The following is an 18744-nucleotide window of genomic DNA, read 5'->3' as shown; positions in this document are numbered from 1 at the left end:
ACGATCATCGTGCTAAGCTAACGGATGGGTCAAGTCAATCAGATCATTCTCTAATGATGGGATCCCGTTAATCAAATGACAACTCATGTCTATGGTTAGGAAACATAATCATCATTGATTCAACGAGCTAGTTAAGTAGAGGCAAACTAGTGACACTCTGTTTGTCTATGTATTCACACATGTAGTAAGTTTCCGCTTAATACAATTCTAGCATGAATAATAAACATTTATCATGATATAAGGAAATATAAATAACAACTTTATTATTGCCTCTAGGGCATATTTCCTTCAAGATCAACCCCGGGTGAGACTTTGACCTTAGTGGTATCAAGCCATGGTGGAATATATGGGAATGCATTTTGTGGGCTCTTTGTGGTCTACGTTGTCGGGACATTTGTGGTGTTAGGACTTTGTGTCTCAACCCCCGCCAACAAGGAGTGGGATAATGCTAACCATCGGAACGTCGGAAAAACATCGATGTGTTAGCAGTGCTTGCAATCTCTTTTCCCTAACTCTTACATTCTTGTAAGTTTCCTTATGCATTTGTGCTTTGTTGTAGACTTTCACGTGTATGTGTTCTTAAGGTTCCAAATAAAAAAGGCTATACCTTTTCAAAATAAAATTTAGAGTAGACATTTTTATAGGACTATTCACACCCCACCTAGTCCATATAACCCAGGTCCTACACAAACACTTTAGAAGGAAACTATATAAGTTGTATCCCTCCTAAGATCTAGTGCGAGACATGACATATAAAACAAAACTTTGATAGAAAACTTGTCTCATGCCTTACCCTTTGTGGGACCAAGGCTTTCCCATGTGGAGATGAACATGTCCTTCCCTTTTGCCATTCATCCAAGTTCTTCATTGATGAACCCGCTACAAGACAAACCTCTGCCCCACCCCCTAATTTATTTAAGAGTTATAAGACTACAGTGAAAGAATTAGGGTGGGTTAACTCCCCCCAAAAAAGGTTTTTTTGAGGTATTTTTTTGGATGAGGGTGGATTAACTCCCAAACAAGGTTTTTTCAAGGTAATTTTTTTATGTAAAGGGATAGAGACCCAACAAAATGGTATCTAGTAGCGTTGAATATATCGGACATTTTACTCCTTATATTTTCTCCAGACTACATTGCATCCCTATCTTGCACCGCCACCCTCCACTCCGTCACATGCATACGTGTTACCGTCATGACACACGGAAATTTGGCACTTTTGAGAATTTGTCACTACTTACATTGAAATCGATTATTTGCCACACCTTACTTTCAAATCTTGATGATGTGTTCTTTCTTCATTTAAACTCATTCTTTTTTTCTTTGAGGATAAAATATTAATACATAGGAGCTGCACATTTATGCTTTGTTCACTGAAGAAATGAAAGAGGCGTCGCCCTGTTCTGTCGCTTCTGGCCGCCGCCCCGTTCTGTTGCTTCTCCCCGTCGCCCAGTGTTGCTGCAGCTCGCGGCCCCCACCTCTTGCTGCTGCCGCATGCCGCCCATCCAGGTCGCCGGCATGCTGCTCTTCCGGCACTCCCCATCCTCTCCTTGCTCAGCCACCGCTGTGCCTCCCCCGACTGGACCTTGGTAGCAGCGAGCCAGCGACTCCGGCGACCTGCACAGTGCGGCGTGCCAGGGTCCTCGCTGAGTGCAGTGACCAGAGTAGGAGCGACCACCAACTGTCTCAAGTGGGTCTCGCGTTCTCGTTCGGCCCCCGTTTCCTACTCGGGTTACAAGTGAGGTCACCCCCCGTTCATATTCGGTTCGGCCTGGGTTGGTTCACCTAGCGCCTATAAGTACAGCCGGGATGTGTGTTCGCCTTGTACCAGATCAGATTACAATCCAAAATACCTACTCGTAGTTCTGTAGCTTCCCCGTTCACCACTGAAATTTAGAGAAGACCCACCACCGATGGAGACTGAGATTGCGGTCAGAAGTTTGCCGGAGCTGCCGCGGGACGTATTGATGGATATCTTCGCCCTCCTGGAGATCCCAGACCTCACGCGTGCGGGCTCCGTCTGCTCCTGCTGGCGGTCTGTTTATACCAGCCTACGCAGCGAGCTTGAGCTGTACAAACGGCCCCAGACGCCTTGCCTCCTCTACACCTCTGAATCTGCCGCTGACAACATAGCTTGTCTCTATAGCCTCGCGGAAAAGCGGGTCTACAATCTGACTCTTCCGGATCCACCCATCCGAAATAGATATCTGATTGGGTCCTCACACGGCTGGTTGATCACCGCTGACGAGAAGTCCAAGCTACACCTTCTCAATCCGATCACCTGTCAACAGATTGCTCTCCCGTCAGTGATCACCAACGAGAGGGTGAAGCCGGTCTTTGACGACGCAGGCACAATTAAGGAGTACGAGTGGTGGGAGCCGAAGCACGACATTGAGCTAGACTGTGAAGTGGATGGTCACCATAAGTCAACCCATGCTCTCGACAAGCTTCGTGACTTGTTCTACATCAGGGCACGTATATTTCCTGACCCCTCCACAGGAAGCTACATTGTGGTTCTCACCCACAGTGAATCGCAGCAGCTTTCGTTTGCAAGGGTAGGAGATTGTAAGTGGACCTTGCTGCCGTTGGGTTATGACTATCAAGACTGCATCTACATGGATGGCCTATTGTATGCCTTCACGAGCTTTGGACAAATTGATACATTTGATCTCCACAGTCCTACCATTACAAGGAATAGAATTATAGGCGACATGAAGACTTATACTCTAGGGCAGCTGTACGTTCTCCAGGCTCCATCCGGTGATCTGCTGCAAGTTCACAGGAATTCGGAAATCCAAGATACTGATGATGATGAGGAGGAGGAGGAGTTCATATTTGTGACTAACAACATATTGTTATATAAGGTTGACATGGCAGCAAAAGATCTTGTGTTATTAAACGACTTGCATGATCAAGTGCTATTTCTTGGGTGTAACCAGTCGCAATACCTTAGCGCTGAAGAATTCTCTCAGCTGAAGCCAAATTGTGTCTACTTCACTGATGATGATACATGTGCTTCCGAATATAAGAATTGCTGCCGGGATATAGGTGTTATAAACTTGAAAAACAACAAAAGGGAAGAAATTCTACCTTAGCTTTTGTCAGGACCCCGATTCCAAGTCACATCGATCTAGCATGTAACACCTCATATCGCTTTGCAGCCTCACGCCCTGTATTCCCACGGGTGTCGCCTTACTATGGCCCGGGACCGTTTGCGTCTTTTGGCTCACGTATATGATAGTGTCGCTAGCATCCATATGACAGAGAACCCGGGCCGACATGGCTAGTCGTGAACCCAAAGCGGCACCAACCTATGGGGAAAGGCATACATGTATCACATCGAGTATGTCGGTCAGCAGCTTGTGAATCTGGGCTGTAGCACTGGGCTAACAGGACTCCAGAAACCCGGGCTGTAGTAGGCTAGGCAGGACTCCGGATGTCACCACGTGACATTTCCTCGAAGGGACAGACACAGGAACGAAGTGAAACACATGCCGGCCAGTCAAGTGTCCTGAGCAGTAGTGCTGGGCTAACAGGACTCCGGTGAACCGGGCTGTAGCGGACTACTATGGCTCATGGAAGCACAAGACTACATTTCCCCATAAGAGATGCTACTAAGGATAAAAAAACTAGGTTGTCGGATCCCACACATACCAAGCATTTCAATCATACACACAATATGCTCGATATGTGTAAATACAACATGGCATCACAACATAACTCTATGACTCAAGTATTTATTCATTAGACTCCGAAGAGCGAGATATTACAAACATGGGTCTCATGACCCAACATTCAGAGCATACAAGTCAAAGCACATGCGGAAGCTTAACTTGTCTGAGTACAGACAACTAAAAATGAAGAAGGCTGAGGAGCCTGACTATCTACCAGACCCTCCCAAGGGTACAAGATCGTAGCTGAGGTAACAAGCTAAACGTCGAAGCCCACGTGGAACTACTAGCGAGATTGAAGTCTCTCTGCAAAACATAAAATAAGCAAACGTGAGTACAAATGTACCCATCAAGACTTACATCAGAACTAACTACATATGCATCGGTATCAACAAAGAGGGTGGTGGAGTTTAATTGCAGCAAGCCAGCTTTGACTCAGTGGCTAACCTGAACTACGGCTGCAAGTAACTCTTTTGAGGTGGCGCACATGAGTCCACAAATTCACCATACCAATACACCACTATGGATCCGCTCCCGTCTCCCTGCGAGAACGCCATTCATAGCACTCACGCTTATCTTGCGAGTTTTAAAGTATCCACTTTCACTTGTCTATGAACTATGCAAGGGGTCCAAGTTTCCATATCCGAGGAATCCGACTATTCGAATAGATAATGATAACCCTGCAGGGGTGTACTTCTTCACACACGCTCTCGCCACTTATCGCCCTGTACACGTCATGTACCTTGGCAACCTTCAAGCGGAAGTCGGGCGAGGGAGTCGGCCACGACCTGACTAACCAACAAGTCTCTAGTCCAGGTTTATCGCCTATTCGGGTTCCATCCGCAAGGAGATCCGGCCGGGGTGTCGCTCACGGCCCCAAACGATGTGTGCAGGGTTCCCAAGCCCACCATCCGGGTGCCACTTGGTACACCGTGCCACCGTGCCTAGTCTGTCCCAAGCCCACCTGTACCGGGTGCCACTTGGTAGACTACTAACACTACCTACAAACACCAGAACTAGTTGCAACTCCTGGACAGAGATCAAGTTGATTAATAAGCTGAGAGGGGCCAAGTTACCGGTACCCAATGTGTGGTAGTAACTGTTCATGGATCACAAACACAGAACTCAGTTCCTGAGAACGGCTGCAATGAGACAACCCACCATGTACTCCTACATGGCCTCTCACCACTAACTTTACCAAATCGTGCTCACACACTTAGATCTCAACGGTAGGACATGTTCACCACGTTCCAATTCATTCCCGATGAATCAGACCGGACTCAACTCTAAGCAGTAGCAGGCATGACAACAAGCATGAATGAGTAGGCACATCAGGGCTCAAACAATTCCTACCCATGCTAGTGGGTTTCATCTATTTACCGTGGCAATGACAGGTCATGCAGAGGAAAGGGGTTCAACTACCGCAGCATGTAACAGTTGAATCGGTGTTGTCCTAATGCAGTAAAAGAGAGCAGGAGCGAGAGAGTGGGATTGTATCGGAATGAACAAGGGGGTTTTGCTTGCCTGGCACTTCTGAAGATATTATAGCTCTTCATCGGTGTCATCGATCACGTCGTCGGAACCACGTCTATCGAGAGGGGACAAACACCGGCAACTGAGAAAGAACACAATCAATGTGATGCCACAATATGATGCATGATCATGACATGGCAATATGCTGTGATTTGAGCTAATGCATCTAGCTATGATTTAAATGAAGTTGGTTTGAATACATGATTCAAATTCCAACCCCGTATATGATTGTTTAAATGCCCTTTATTTGTTTTGTCCAAAACAGAGGACAAACATTGTTCAAACATGCATGAAAATGGTACAGATGGATTCCTTGAATTTTTCTGATAATTTTCATATATAATTTATTTCATTTGGAGTTACAGTTGATTTTCTATGATTTTTAGAAGTTTAAAGTATTTTCTGAAATTCATAAATCCTTTTCTGATTTATTCTAATTTCCAGAAAATAGTAACATCGTCAGCATGATGTCAGGATGACATCAGCGGTCAACAGACCCGGTCCTGGTCAAACCTGATCTTGGGGGCCCGCATGTCATAGACTCAGTGTTAAGTGGATATTAAACCAGGGCTAAATATCTAAGGGGCCGGCGTGTCAGTGACTGTGTTGGGAGGGGCTAATTAAGCACATTCTTAACTCTAAACTAATGACGCCATGTCATCTAAATGGCGATTAGTCGCCGGTGCTAAGCGAGACGCAGCGGCGCTCCCCGTCCGGCCATCTCCGGCGATGAGAGCAAGCGTGGCTGGGCTCTACGTACTCAGGGCGACGCGACGTGTCGAGTGGTGGATGCGGCAGGTGCGGAGGCTGGCTTTAGCGGCGGCGACGGCGAGCTTTGGCGGAGGCCGGAGCTCGGGTTCGGTCACGCGCGAGGCTGCGGCGCATTAGCCGAAGCGCAGAGGGGCGCATCGGGATCTTGGGGACCCGGTGAGCACGCGGGAGCTACTGGAGCGAGCGGAAGAGCTCCGGGGCGCGAGGTTTGTCGGCCATGGCGATGGCCGAAGCTCGGTGCTTGCGGGGACGACGGCTACGGCGCGGGAACGAGCAGGAGAGGAGGGGGAAAATGAAGGAGTCCTCACAGCGAAGTCGTTGAGCATCTCAGACGGCTTGGGGACGGCTTGGAGACGGTGAATCGGAGCCGGCGATCTTCGGTTCCCGTCGGTGAAGACGATGATGATGGCGTTACTGTAGGGCTCCCGGCGTCATGTGCGTTGACGGAGACGACGTATGCGACGAGTGCGGAGCTTCCAGACAAGTGGGGAGGCGAGCGGAGGCCACTAGGCACGGCGGCGGTGAGCTGCGCGCTGCGGGTGTGCTCGGGCGGCTGCGGAGAGAGAGCCAGAGCGGTGGGGAGAGGCCAGAGAGGCGGGGGAGTGGGCGAGGGGGTGCTGGGCGTCTCCAGGCGCGGACTAGGACGAAGGAGCGGCCTCCAGCGCGAAGCAGGAGGTGGAGGGCTCCGCGGGTGCGCGCACGTGTTCGCTCCTGCCTACCGGCAGGAGGAAGACGACGAGGGAGGATGTAAGTGGGCTGGGCCGGCTTCTCTCCTGGGCCAGGTGGGTAGGCTGCTCAGGTGAGCTCCTGTTTCCTTTTTGTTTCTGCTGTTTTTTTATTATTTAATCTTTTGCCACTGTTTCAAAATTCAAAATGAATTCAAAACAGTGCCAAAACACTCTGAGATATTTTATGTTACCTCTCTGGACTATTCCAAAAGTACATAAAACATTTCAAAGCATTTGAAAATATATTCATTATATATTATGAATATATCCCCAAATTCAAATAGATTATTGATTTAAATTCAGAGACCAAATAATTCCTTAAAAATGTTCCAGAATTTTGGTTTGATATATAACTCTTGCCAAAATTCACAAAACTATTTTTAGGGCATTTTGGATTCACAGAATGCTATTTAAAGGGTTCTTGCCCTTCTTTTAAAATAATTTATGAGGCTTTGAATATTCCTCATTTCAATTTCTTGAATTAAACATGATGCATGCTCACTGATGCAACTATTACACTCAGATATTCTAGGGTTGTGACAACTCGCCCCCACTAAACAAGAATCTCGTCCCGAGATTCAAGACATGAGGTAAGAAGACAGAGGGAACACAAAGCTAGCACAATCTTCACGATCCAGGTTGCACTTCATAAGAACGTTGATTCGATCATTACCTTTGCCTCGACGTCTTGCTCTGAGAACTCCATCCAACACGATGATGACAAAAAGAAACTCTGTAGGAATTGATCTTCTCAAAAATCAAGTGATACACGATAAACTCATGGAATGAGACGTTGATTCATCTCTTGATGTAAGAGACAAACACACATCAAGAGGGATGGAGAGAACAAATGATGGAAGTTCAATTTGGTAGGAAACACTCCCACGCTTGAGTAGGATGGTGCATAGGTTTCAAGGTAGCGAGGAGTTGATTACCATGATTCCATAACGTGGCACCTCAGGGGCGACGACTCGTAGAATTATTCCCTTAAGTGGCAAAAAGAATTACTTTTGATTCGGAGATCATTGAAACTCTTTATACCAGCCTAAGGCAATCACAATCGATCATTTGAAGGAGTTCAAAAGAATGACATACTTGGACTAGAAAGGATGATGTGGACTCCCTTGTTGAAGACAACGCAATGGATGATTTTTCTTATCATCGGAAATGGATGGGACCCATGGTAAGTCCACTTTTGAAGATGATCCTGAACAACAACTACTGAGGTGCAAGCTGGGAACAAAATGCAAATGTTGGGAATGATTCTGGTAACTGGGGAAGAACTCAACAGTCGAGAGTGAGTCAACTGTTTGAAAAGGTTATAACATAACCGAGGAAACTAGAAGCAAATCCCAGTTAATGCCAACAGTAAAACCTGGTGCTTGCGCGTGCTCTCAAGAACTTGAGCATCTCCATATTCATCAAGGTTTTACCAATATCCGTGTCAAGGATCCTGGCAACACAACATACCACCATGATGAATGGTGATGGGTGATGCAGATGCAAAGGAAGATAACACTTTCTCAGATTTCACCTTAGCGAGGCCAAGGGAACAAAATCTGGATGATCGACCGAGAGACATATAGCACTCCGCCTCTAATGTTCTCCTTGATGTGCTAGTGTATCCTATTCATAGATATGGTTTGATATATAGAACATCAAGTAAAAGGTCGGACTTTGGGAGCACAAGAATCCATAAGGATTAACTACGAAGGTAAATCCTACGAAATCCTCATGGGGAGGTGGCCAACTTTCTTCAATCGAGATACTACAATAATAGGTCTTTCGGCTGGATGTGTTGGTCACGACATCCACTTTACCCGTTATCAAAGGACCAATATTATAGTTCTTGGAAAATGCTCCAACCATCATATCTGCCTGAGATTCAGATCTGGTTGGTGTCAGGATATTCCAGACTCATCGAGTCTAGAAAGTAAAATGAAAGTTTGCAACACAAATCGACGAGACGACGTTGCGAGATTCTCAGGGAATGAACTGCGATAGCAAGCTCCAAAACATGAGCTGGTTCTGCTACAACATGTGAACACGCTGTCCCAGACAAGTATGACCACATAGTAGTCTTATAATAAAACACTACCGAGTTCTGGTGGGGAACCATCATTGAGGATATCGAAATCTTGTGCATGACCTAGGATAGCACAACAACTTCTTTTCCTGGAACAGGTCAATCAGTGGCTTAGTGTGCTATGGAATTCATATGGAATGAAGATGATCAGTCTATTAGACCATGGAATACTTTGCACGTGCATGATTGACTTGGGATGATTCCAGAGGAAGAAAAACTAACTTTCTCGAACTCACGGCGGCAACTTGCACCAAATGCACGTGAATCAGAGGAAGTCACTTCTTTCATCCAACATATGCTTCATGAGCTAGCATGAAGAGATGCTTTCAAAAGTTTCCAACACTCGCTTAATGTTCGACAAAATCATGGAGATGACATGGATGTTGTCGATGGGCTCAACAACAATTCATCCAGGTTTCCATATAAATGGAATTCCATAATTAAGTGAACAATGTGATAGTATTGGTCAGACCAAAGGATGTAATGGTGTATGCTCGAGGAACAACCACGAGTAAGACAACATTATGAATATCGTTGGCTCTAACTTGATTTGACGATAGCCCACACTCAAACCAAGGTTTGGACAAGATGATAGATTCAACAACCGATCACGAGGAACAATCGATGAAGGTATCATCTCTCGTCAACACACACACACACACAAGATATCCCCTTTGGAGTGAACTAAGTGGATTAAGCTTTTTTCTTCCAACTCTCCAAGTTGTTATTTAGCTTGACCAACTAGCTCAGGGGTATCCAACACAGATTCTTGGAGAAGGAGTGGTTTACAAGAAACCAACTTGATCACGAACTCAACATAGCGGTCAGGTGACAACCTGGTAACACTTCCGAGAAGATATTCGGAAATTCACGAACCATCGATATGTTACGAAGCTCGAGAACAATCTTGCTTTGCGAGGCAAGACGATGTGACCAATAGAGCAAGGGTTTGACACAATCCTAACTCATTGATCGAATAGTGCACCAGAAATAAGGACAAGGTAGCACGATCAATCCTAGAATAGTGATTCGATAACCAACATGCTAAGAATGATAATAATGTCCATAACTACCAAGCAACACAGTTGCTAGGAGTATTGATTTCACACATCATGGTTCACTCGTCGGCATTCCGGTTACAACAACACGGAACCGAGGAATGAATAATGATGGAGAGAAGTATCACTGCGTCAAGAGTTCATAGGAGGCGGCGCAATTCTCATGACATTCCTGACATAAAGATGGTAACACTCCAAGGTAGAACAAAGCAAAAGCTGGATTGGCATTTTGATCTATGAAATACAACTACTTTGACCCAATCCTGGATATGGATGAGGTACTGGAGTTCTGTTTCTCCTAGTCATGCTGAACCAGAACGGCTTGACGGACCACAAGAGTAATAGCCATCGATGAACATGATTGCAGACATACTCTTGACTATCGAATGATAGACAATGGTCGGAATACAGGTGAAGAGTAACAACTCAAGGAACATATAACATTTTGAGTTGTGGATGCATAGATTAGTATGTCGAACTAAGTCCAACATGTTTCTTCCGGATAACCCATGCGGAGAGATAGAATTGGCAGAGTCACAATATAGAATGAAGAACTCATCAAGAGCACTCTGGTTGTGATCTTTTGGTTCAAAAGAACTTCTGCCATATTGGCTCATGGTATTGGAAGAACGATATACCACGGGCCTCGAGGACTATCACAAGGTTACTAATATCTTAAGGGAACTAGCAAATACTAACAACACGAAGTAGGGTGAATCTCGGGTTCAAAACCCAAGAGTAGAATGCCTACTACTAAGTGGCATCACGGGATGCTTTCGAGAATGGTGGCCAGATTCATCACACTGGGAACACAAAACATTGCTAGATTACTAGGTGACTCTCTAAGACACCTAGGGTCATAATAATAGCTCCAACATATATGTCGAGGTAGCAGAGTACCTCAACTCTCTGGCTAGTGTGCTTATTCTGACCAAAAGTACATCGGGAACGGAGGAAGGATTTGCAAATGCATCAGATTAGTTAGAAACCTGGAATGACTCGGACAGCATAGCGGATGTAAATGCTCAAAATGATTTGAGATATCCTACAAAAATGGTGGCATAACCACTCAATATCACAATATCAAGGTTCTGAGGCCGGCTATGAACATATGGAGGTAGTAGGAACTGAACCGAGGCTTGAACTCAACAATCCTAGGCAACTACGGTTTCGTAACACGTCATCCTGAGAGATAGAAGAGAAGCCTAGTTCTTAACCCCGTAGAAAAGATAAGATGAATCAGATCAGAAGGTCATGAGGATAAGGAGTAAAAAGAGCCTTACGTTCCCATCCACAATCAATTCCCTTATATAACTAAAACATTTCTAGACACGACTTCGACCAGTTTGGCTTGGTAATCCTACATGCAGTCAGGCTCTGATACCAAAGCTGTCAGGACCCCGATTCCAAGTCACATCGATCTAGCATGTAACACCTCATATGCTTTGCGGCCTCACGCACAGTATTCCCACGGGTGTCGCCTTACTATGGCCCGGGACCGTTTGCGTCTTTTGGCTCACGTATATGATAGTGTCGCTAGCATCCATATGACAGAGAACCCGGACCGACATGGCTAGTCGCGAACCCAAAGCGGCACCAACCTAAGGGGACAGGCATACATGTATCACATCGAGCATGTCGGTCAGTAGCGTGTGAATCCGGGCTGTAGCACTGGGCTAACAGGACTCCAGAAACCCGGGCTGTAGCAGGCTAGGAAGGACTCCGGATGTCACCGCGTGACATTTCCTCGAAGGGACAGACACAGGAATGAAGTGAAACACATGCCGGCCAGTCAAGTGTCCTGAGCAGTAGTGCTGGGCTAGCAGGACTCCGGTGAACCGGGCTGTAGCGGACTACTATGGCTCATGGAAGCACAAGACTACATTTCCCCATAAGAGATGCTACTAAGGATAAAAAAACTAGGTTGTCGGATCCCACACATACCAAGCATTTCAATCATACACACAATATGCTCGATATGTGTAAATACAACATGGCATCACAACATAACTCTATGACTCAAGTATTTATTCATTAGACTCCGAAGAGCGAGATATTACAAACATGGGTCTCATGACCCAACATTCAGAGCATACAAGTCAAAGCACATGCGGAAGCTTAACTTGTCTGAGTACAGACAACTAAAAATGAAGAAGGCTGAGGAGCCTGACTATCTACCAGACCCTCCCAAGGGTACAAGATCGTAGCTGAGGTAACAAGCTAAACGTCGAAGCCCACGTGGAACTACTAGCGAGATTGAAGTCTCTCTGCAAAACATAAAATAAGAAAACGTGAGTACAAATGTACCCAGCAAGACTTACATCAGAACTAACTACATATGCATCGGTATCAACAAAGAGGGTGGTGGAGTTTAATTGCAGCAAGCCAGCTTTGACTCAGTGGCTAACCTGAACTACGACTGCAAGTAACTCTTTTGAGGTGGCACACATGAGTCCACAAATTCACCATACCAATACACCACTATGGATCCGCTCCCGTCTCCCTGCGAGAACGCCATTCATAGCACTCACGCTTATCTTGCGAGTTTTAGAGTATCCACTTTCACTTGTCTATGAACTATGCAAGGGGTCCAAGTTTCCATATCCGAGGAATCCGGCTATTCGAATAGATAATGATAACCCTGCAGGGGTGTACTTCTTCACACACACTCTCGCCACTTATCGCCCTGTACACGTCATGTACCTTGGCAACCTTCAAGCGGAAGTCGGGCGAGGGAGTCGGCCACGACCTGACTAACCAACAAGTCTCTAGTCCAGGTTTATCGCCTATTCGGGTTCCATCCGCAAGGAGATCTGGCCGGGGTGTCGCTCACGGCCCCAAACGATGTGTGCAGGGTTCCCAAGCCCACCATCCGGGTGCCACTTGGTACACCGTGCCACTGTGCCTAGTCTGTCCCAAGCCCACCTGTACCGGGTGCCACTTGGTAGACTACTAACACTACCTACAAACACCAGAACTAGTTGCAACTCCTGGACAGAGATCAAGTTGATTAATAAGCTGAGAGGGGCCGAGTTACCGGTACCCAATGTGTGGTAGTAACTGTTCATGGATCACAAACACAGAACTCAGTTCCTGAGAACGGCTGCAATGAGACAACCCACCATGTACTCCTACATGGCCTCTCACCACTACCTTTACCAAATCGTGCTCACACACTTAGATCTCAACGGTAGGACATGTTCACCACGTTCCAATTCATTCCTGATGAATCAGACCGGACTCAACTCTAAGCAGTAGCAGGCATGACAACAAGCATGAATGAGTAGGCACATCAGGGCTCAAACAATTCCTACCCATGCTAGTGGGTTTCATCTATTTACCGTGGCAATGACATGTCATGCAGAGGAAAGGGGTTCAACTACCGCAGCATGTAACAGTTGAATCGGTGTTGTCCTAATGCAGTAAAAGAGAGCAGGAGCGAGAGAGTGGGATTGTATCGGAATGAACAAGGGGGTTTGCTTGCCTGGCACTTCTGAAGATATTATAGCTCTTCATCGGTGTCATCGATCACGTCGTCGGAACCACGTCTATCGAGAGGGGACAAACACCGGCAACTGAGAAAGAACACAATCAATGTGATGCCACAATATGATGCATGATCATGACATGGCAATATGCTGTGATTTGAGCTAATGCATCTAGCTATGATTTAAATGAAGTTGGTTTGAATACATGATTCAAATTCCAACCCCGTATATGATTGTTTAAATGCCCTTTATTTGTTTTGTCCAAAACAGAGGACAAACATTGTTCAAACATGCATGAAAATGGTACAGATGGATTCCTTGAATTTTTCTGATAATTTTCATATATAATTTATTTCATTTGGAGTTACGGTTGATTTTCTATGATTTTTAGAAGTTTGAAGTATTTTCTAAAATTCATAAATCCTTTTCTGATTTATTCTAATTTCCAGAATATAGTAACAGCGTCAGCATGATGTCAGGATGACATCAGCGGTCAACAGACCCGGTCCTGGTCAAACCTGATCTTGGGGGCCCGCATGTCATAGACTCAGTGTTAAGTGGATATTAAACCCGGGCTAAATATCTGCAGGGCCGGCATGTTAGTGACTCTGTCGGGGGGGCTAATTAAGCACATGCTTAACTCCAAACTAATGACGCCATGTCATCTAAACGGCGATTAGTCGCTGGTGCTAAGCGAGACGCAGCGGCGCTCCCCGTCCGGCCATCTCCGGCGACAAGAGCAAGCATGGCTGGGCTCTATGTACTCAGGGCGATGCGACGCGTCGAGTGGTGGATGCGGCAGGTGCGGAGGCTGGCTTTAGCGGCGGCGACGGCGAGCTTTGGCGGAGGCTGGAGCTCGGGTTCGGTCGCGCGCGAGGCTACGCCGCGTTAGCCAGAGCGCAGAGGGGCGCATCGGGATCCTGGGGACCCGGCGAGCACGCGGGAGCTACTGGAGCGAGCGGAAGAGCTCCGGGGCGCGAGGTTTGTCGGCCATGGCGATGGCCGGAGCTCGGTGCTTGCGGGGACGACGGCTACGGTGCGGGAACAAGCAGGAGAGGAGGGGGAAAACGAAGGAGTCCTCACAGCGAAGTCGTTGAGCATCTCAGACGGCTTGGGGACGGCTTGGAGACGGTGAATCGGAGCCGGCGATCTTCGGTGCCCGTCGGTGAAGACGACGACGATGGCTTTACTGTAGGGCTCCCGGCGTCGTGTGCGTTGACGGAGACGACGTACGCGACGTGTGCGGAGCTTCCAGACAAGTGGGGAGGCGAGGGGAGGCCACTAGGCACGGCGGCGGTGAGCTGCGCGCTGCGGGTGTGCTCGGGCGGCTGCGGAGAGAGAGCCAGAGCGGTGGGGAGAGGCCAGAGAGGCGGGGGAGTGGGCGAGGGGGTGCTGGGCGTCTCCCGGCGTGGACTAGGACGAGGGAGCGGCCTCCAGCACGAAGCAGGAGGTGGAGGGCTCCGCGGGTGCACGCGCGTGTTCGCTCCTGCCTACTGGCAGGAGGAAGACGACGAGCGAGGAGGTAAGTGGGCTGGCCTCTCTCCTGGGCCAGGTGGGTAGGCTGCTCAGGTGAGCTCCTGTTTGCTTTTTGTTTCTGTTGTTTTTTTATTTAATCTTTTGCCACTGTTTCAAAATTCAAAATGAATTCAAAACAGTGCCAAAACACTCTGAGATATTTTATGTTACCTCTCTGGACTATTCCAAAAGTACATAAAACATTTCAAAGCATTTGAAAATATATTCATTATATATTATGAATATATCCCCAAATTCAAATAGATTATTGATTTAAATTCAGAAACCAAATAATTCGTTAAAAATGTTCCAGAATTTTGGTTTGATATATAACTCTTGCCAAAATTCACAAAACTATTTTTAGGGCATTTTGGATTCACAGAATGCTATTTAAAGGGTTCTTGCCCTTCTTTTAAAATAATTTATGAGGCTTTGAATATTCCTCATTTCAAGTTCTTGAATTAAACATGATGCATGCTCACTGATGCAACTATTACACTCAGATATTCTAGGGCTGTGACAGCTTTGGTGTAGCTGGCCAAATCCCATATGGGTAACACCGAGTCTTCCAAGGATGAACTGGGGTTGTACAAATAGATGACTTATTATAGTTATATGTAGTCCGCTTCTAGGATGTTATTAAAAAGGGACAATTACATCCATGCCACTAGTTGTGTCACACCCGTTTGTTTTGCCCCTAAATTCAAAAAACCCTCAGTCTTGCCCAACCGCGTTTGCTGCACTTATGTTTTTGCCCTTCTATCACGTAACTTCAGTTTTGATGCACGTAATAGCTCAGTGAAATTCAGAAAACACGGATATTATGATGTTCTTGCGGCATGAACACTAGATTTTATTTTATGGCACGTGGCAGATTAATCTGAGTTTTGTGCCACACGTGGCTGCCAGTTGGTTTTCTTTTCGGATACAACCAAACTTTACTTTTTTTACATTTTTTTGAGCGGTAAACCAACACTTTATTAAGACGGGTTCGGTTTACAGGAATTACAAATGGGTCATGGGGTAAGCCCAGCCATACATGGCGACCCGCTGCTAAAGATGAAGAAAACTTGACCAAACTATGAGCCTCAAAATTCAAAACACGACTTTCAAAAATAAAAACACAACTACTCCCTCTGTCTAGGTGAATAAGTCATCTTAGGTTGTGCATCGCAACCAAGGTGGAGAGGAAAACGAGAGAACTTAATGTTTATTTGCTAATTAATCCCATTGCATGCAACGAACTGACCACTGCATGTCATGTTTGGTAGTCTTAAATCATTAAAAGCATACACGCCCCACATCTCTTATTGGTTGATTCCTTTATTTGTGTCAAAAAACAAGAAACAACGTGAGCGTTAATGCACCACGCCTATGTGTTTTGGGACTATTTGATTTTCGTAAGGTGACTTACACACCTAGACGGAGGGAGTATCAAAATCCCTTGCTGAAGCTTCACTCTCCTTAATGATCACACTGTAAGAGCCAGCCGATCCCTTATGTATCTCTTCCACCACTGTTTTGCAATCACAAGCAATAACGATTCTCCTTAACGAGAGGTCTTGCGCAAGTTCCATAGCTTCCTGCATGCATGCGAGAACTTCTAGTGTCGCCGGGTCGTGAATATCGCTGAAAACCAACTCCGAAGAGCCCAGGTAGGTGCCATCCTGGTGCCGACACACTGCTGCTGATGATCCTCCATTCCCAACTCTCGCCAGACCCCCATCAACGTGAATGTTTGCCATGCCACGAGCTGGTGCCCTCCATTCATACCTCGCATCTGCACTCCTTGATGCCACAATCCCTTGACGAGGCTGTTGCTGATTTGTTTCGTTAATGGCTTCAAGCTCCGCAATAAAACTGGTAATGAAGGAGTTGGTGGCGCGAGGACTCTGAAGAATCCCTTCATGTATTGCTTTGCGGCGCGCCGACCAAATCGCCCACAACATGACAACAATTTTGATTAAGTGTGCATGCGACATAACTTCTATCAATGAAAAAAAATCCATCTCTTAGCATTCCCTTTTGTTGTAGCCTATAAATGGACGATATGTCATCATCTGTAAGAGCCCACACACAGCGAGGCATAGTGCATTCTAGTAGGGAATGGCGCCATGAGTCCTGCACCCCACATATCTGGCATTGATCCGTGGTCGCCATATTCCTGTGAAGTCTCACATCTTCTGTTGGGATTGAGTGTTTTGCAAGTCTCCAGAGGAAATTTCTAATTTTTCCTGGTACCTTCACTGACCACAACGATTTCCATGATTTCGCTTCCGCCTCATAGTTTGAGCTTCCCGCCCTTCCTTCAAGTCAGTCTTCCATTCTCCTCTTTGTATCCACTAGCATCCGATATGTAGAGCGTACAAAAAAGGCACCATTATTCTCATGACTCCAAGCCCAGAAATCGGCCATTCTTCTTGTGCTCAAAGGGATCCCTAGAATTATGTTTGAATTAGCAGCAATAAAAATCTGTTCCACCATGTCCCTCCTCCATGAAGCATTTGTACTATCTATCAAGTCCCTCACTAGCTGCGGTGGATTGGTCGAAAGACAAGCTATCGGCCTCATTGTCCTGTTTCTAGGGATCCAATTATCTTGCCATATCCGAGTAGTCTCACCATCACCGACTCTCCTTAACAGACCCTGGAGCAAGACATCACGACCTTCCAAGATTGCCCTCCATACCTGGGAGGGGCATCCCCCAAGTTCAGCTGAAAGTATGTTGGAGTCTAGAAAAATATATAGCTTTCAGAATACGGGTACAAAGCGAGTCCGACTGCTGCAACAGGCACCATGCTTGACATGCCAAGAGAGCCAGGTTAAATAACTCAAAATCCCGGAATCCTAGTCCTCCCATAAACTTCGGTTGTGTCATTGTGTACCAAGATACCCTGTTGGGTTTTCTCTTCCCCTCCTTGCTTCCCCACCAAAATTGGCATATGAGTTTGTTCAGGTGCTCACACAAGCCTCTAGGGAGTTTAAAACATGACATTGAGTATACCGGCACTGCGTGCAACTGACTTCACCAAGACCTCCTCCCCCACAGAAGAAATAGTTTTCTCTATCCACCCTTTCACTTTACTCCACAATCTGTCCTTTAGATATTTGAAAGCCCCATTGTTAGAAGCACCTACGTCAGTAGGCATCCCAAGATACTTGTCATTTAGAGTTTCATTTGGTTCAATATTGTTTTAACCTCATCTTTTACACTTGCTGGACAACCATTGCTAAAAATATAGTAGATTTCGTTGGGTTAATTCTCTGACCCGATGCTTGATAGTAAGTTTCCACCCGGTTTGACACATTCGTCGCCCCTCCACCATTAGCTTTGAAAAACAGCAGGCTATCATCTGCAAACAAAAGGTAATTAACTGCCGGTGCCGAAGGGGCCACCTGTATCCCACCCATTTGAGATGACTGATTCACATTCTTCAAGAGGCATGAAAGGCCCTCTGCTGCTAACAAAAAATAGGTAAGGGGAGATTGGATATCCCTGCCGAATACCTCTACTCGGTTTAAATTCTTCCAACTTCTTGCCATTAAGCAAAACCGAAAAGGACACAGAGCTTACAAGATGCATAACCGTGTTTACCCATCTCTTCGAGAAGCCCAACTTAAACAAAAAGACCAAAATTTATATTAACAAAAGACCACAAATAGTGGGTTGCAATTTGGGTCATGTGATTGATCAAACCATACACGACGACCAGGTGGTTAAGCCTCGCTCTTATTAAGGGCATCTATAGCCGGGCCGGGCTAATTTGGCCTGTCAAATGTTGCCGAACGTGTTTTGAGCCCCTCTATTTGTCATCAACACAACCATGCCCTCCATGGTAAGTGGGTAAGAGTACTCTTTGCAAAGGTTCCTCCCACCTTCCCAGGTTGCGACATGTG

At 46.2% G+C, this 18744-nt stretch overlaps 1 pseudogene; it reads left to right on the top strand.

Moving 5' to 3' along the window:
- The first annotated feature begins 1889 nt into the window (after nucleotides 1–1889).
- LOC125537465 (putative F-box protein At4g22165) lies at nucleotides 1890–15448 on the top strand (annotated as a pseudogene).
- The last annotated feature ends 3296 nt before the right edge of the window (nucleotides 15449–18744 follow it).

This window comes from Triticum urartu, chromosome 2A (assembly GCF_056163025.1).
Source record: "Triticum urartu cultivar PI428250 chromosome 2A, HENAU_Tu73, whole genome shotgun sequence".
NCBI lineage: Eukaryota > Viridiplantae > Streptophyta > Magnoliopsida > Poales > Poaceae > Triticum > Triticum urartu.
Note: the sequence above shows the minus strand (reverse complement) of the source record. Positions and strands in the feature narration are given on the sequence as shown.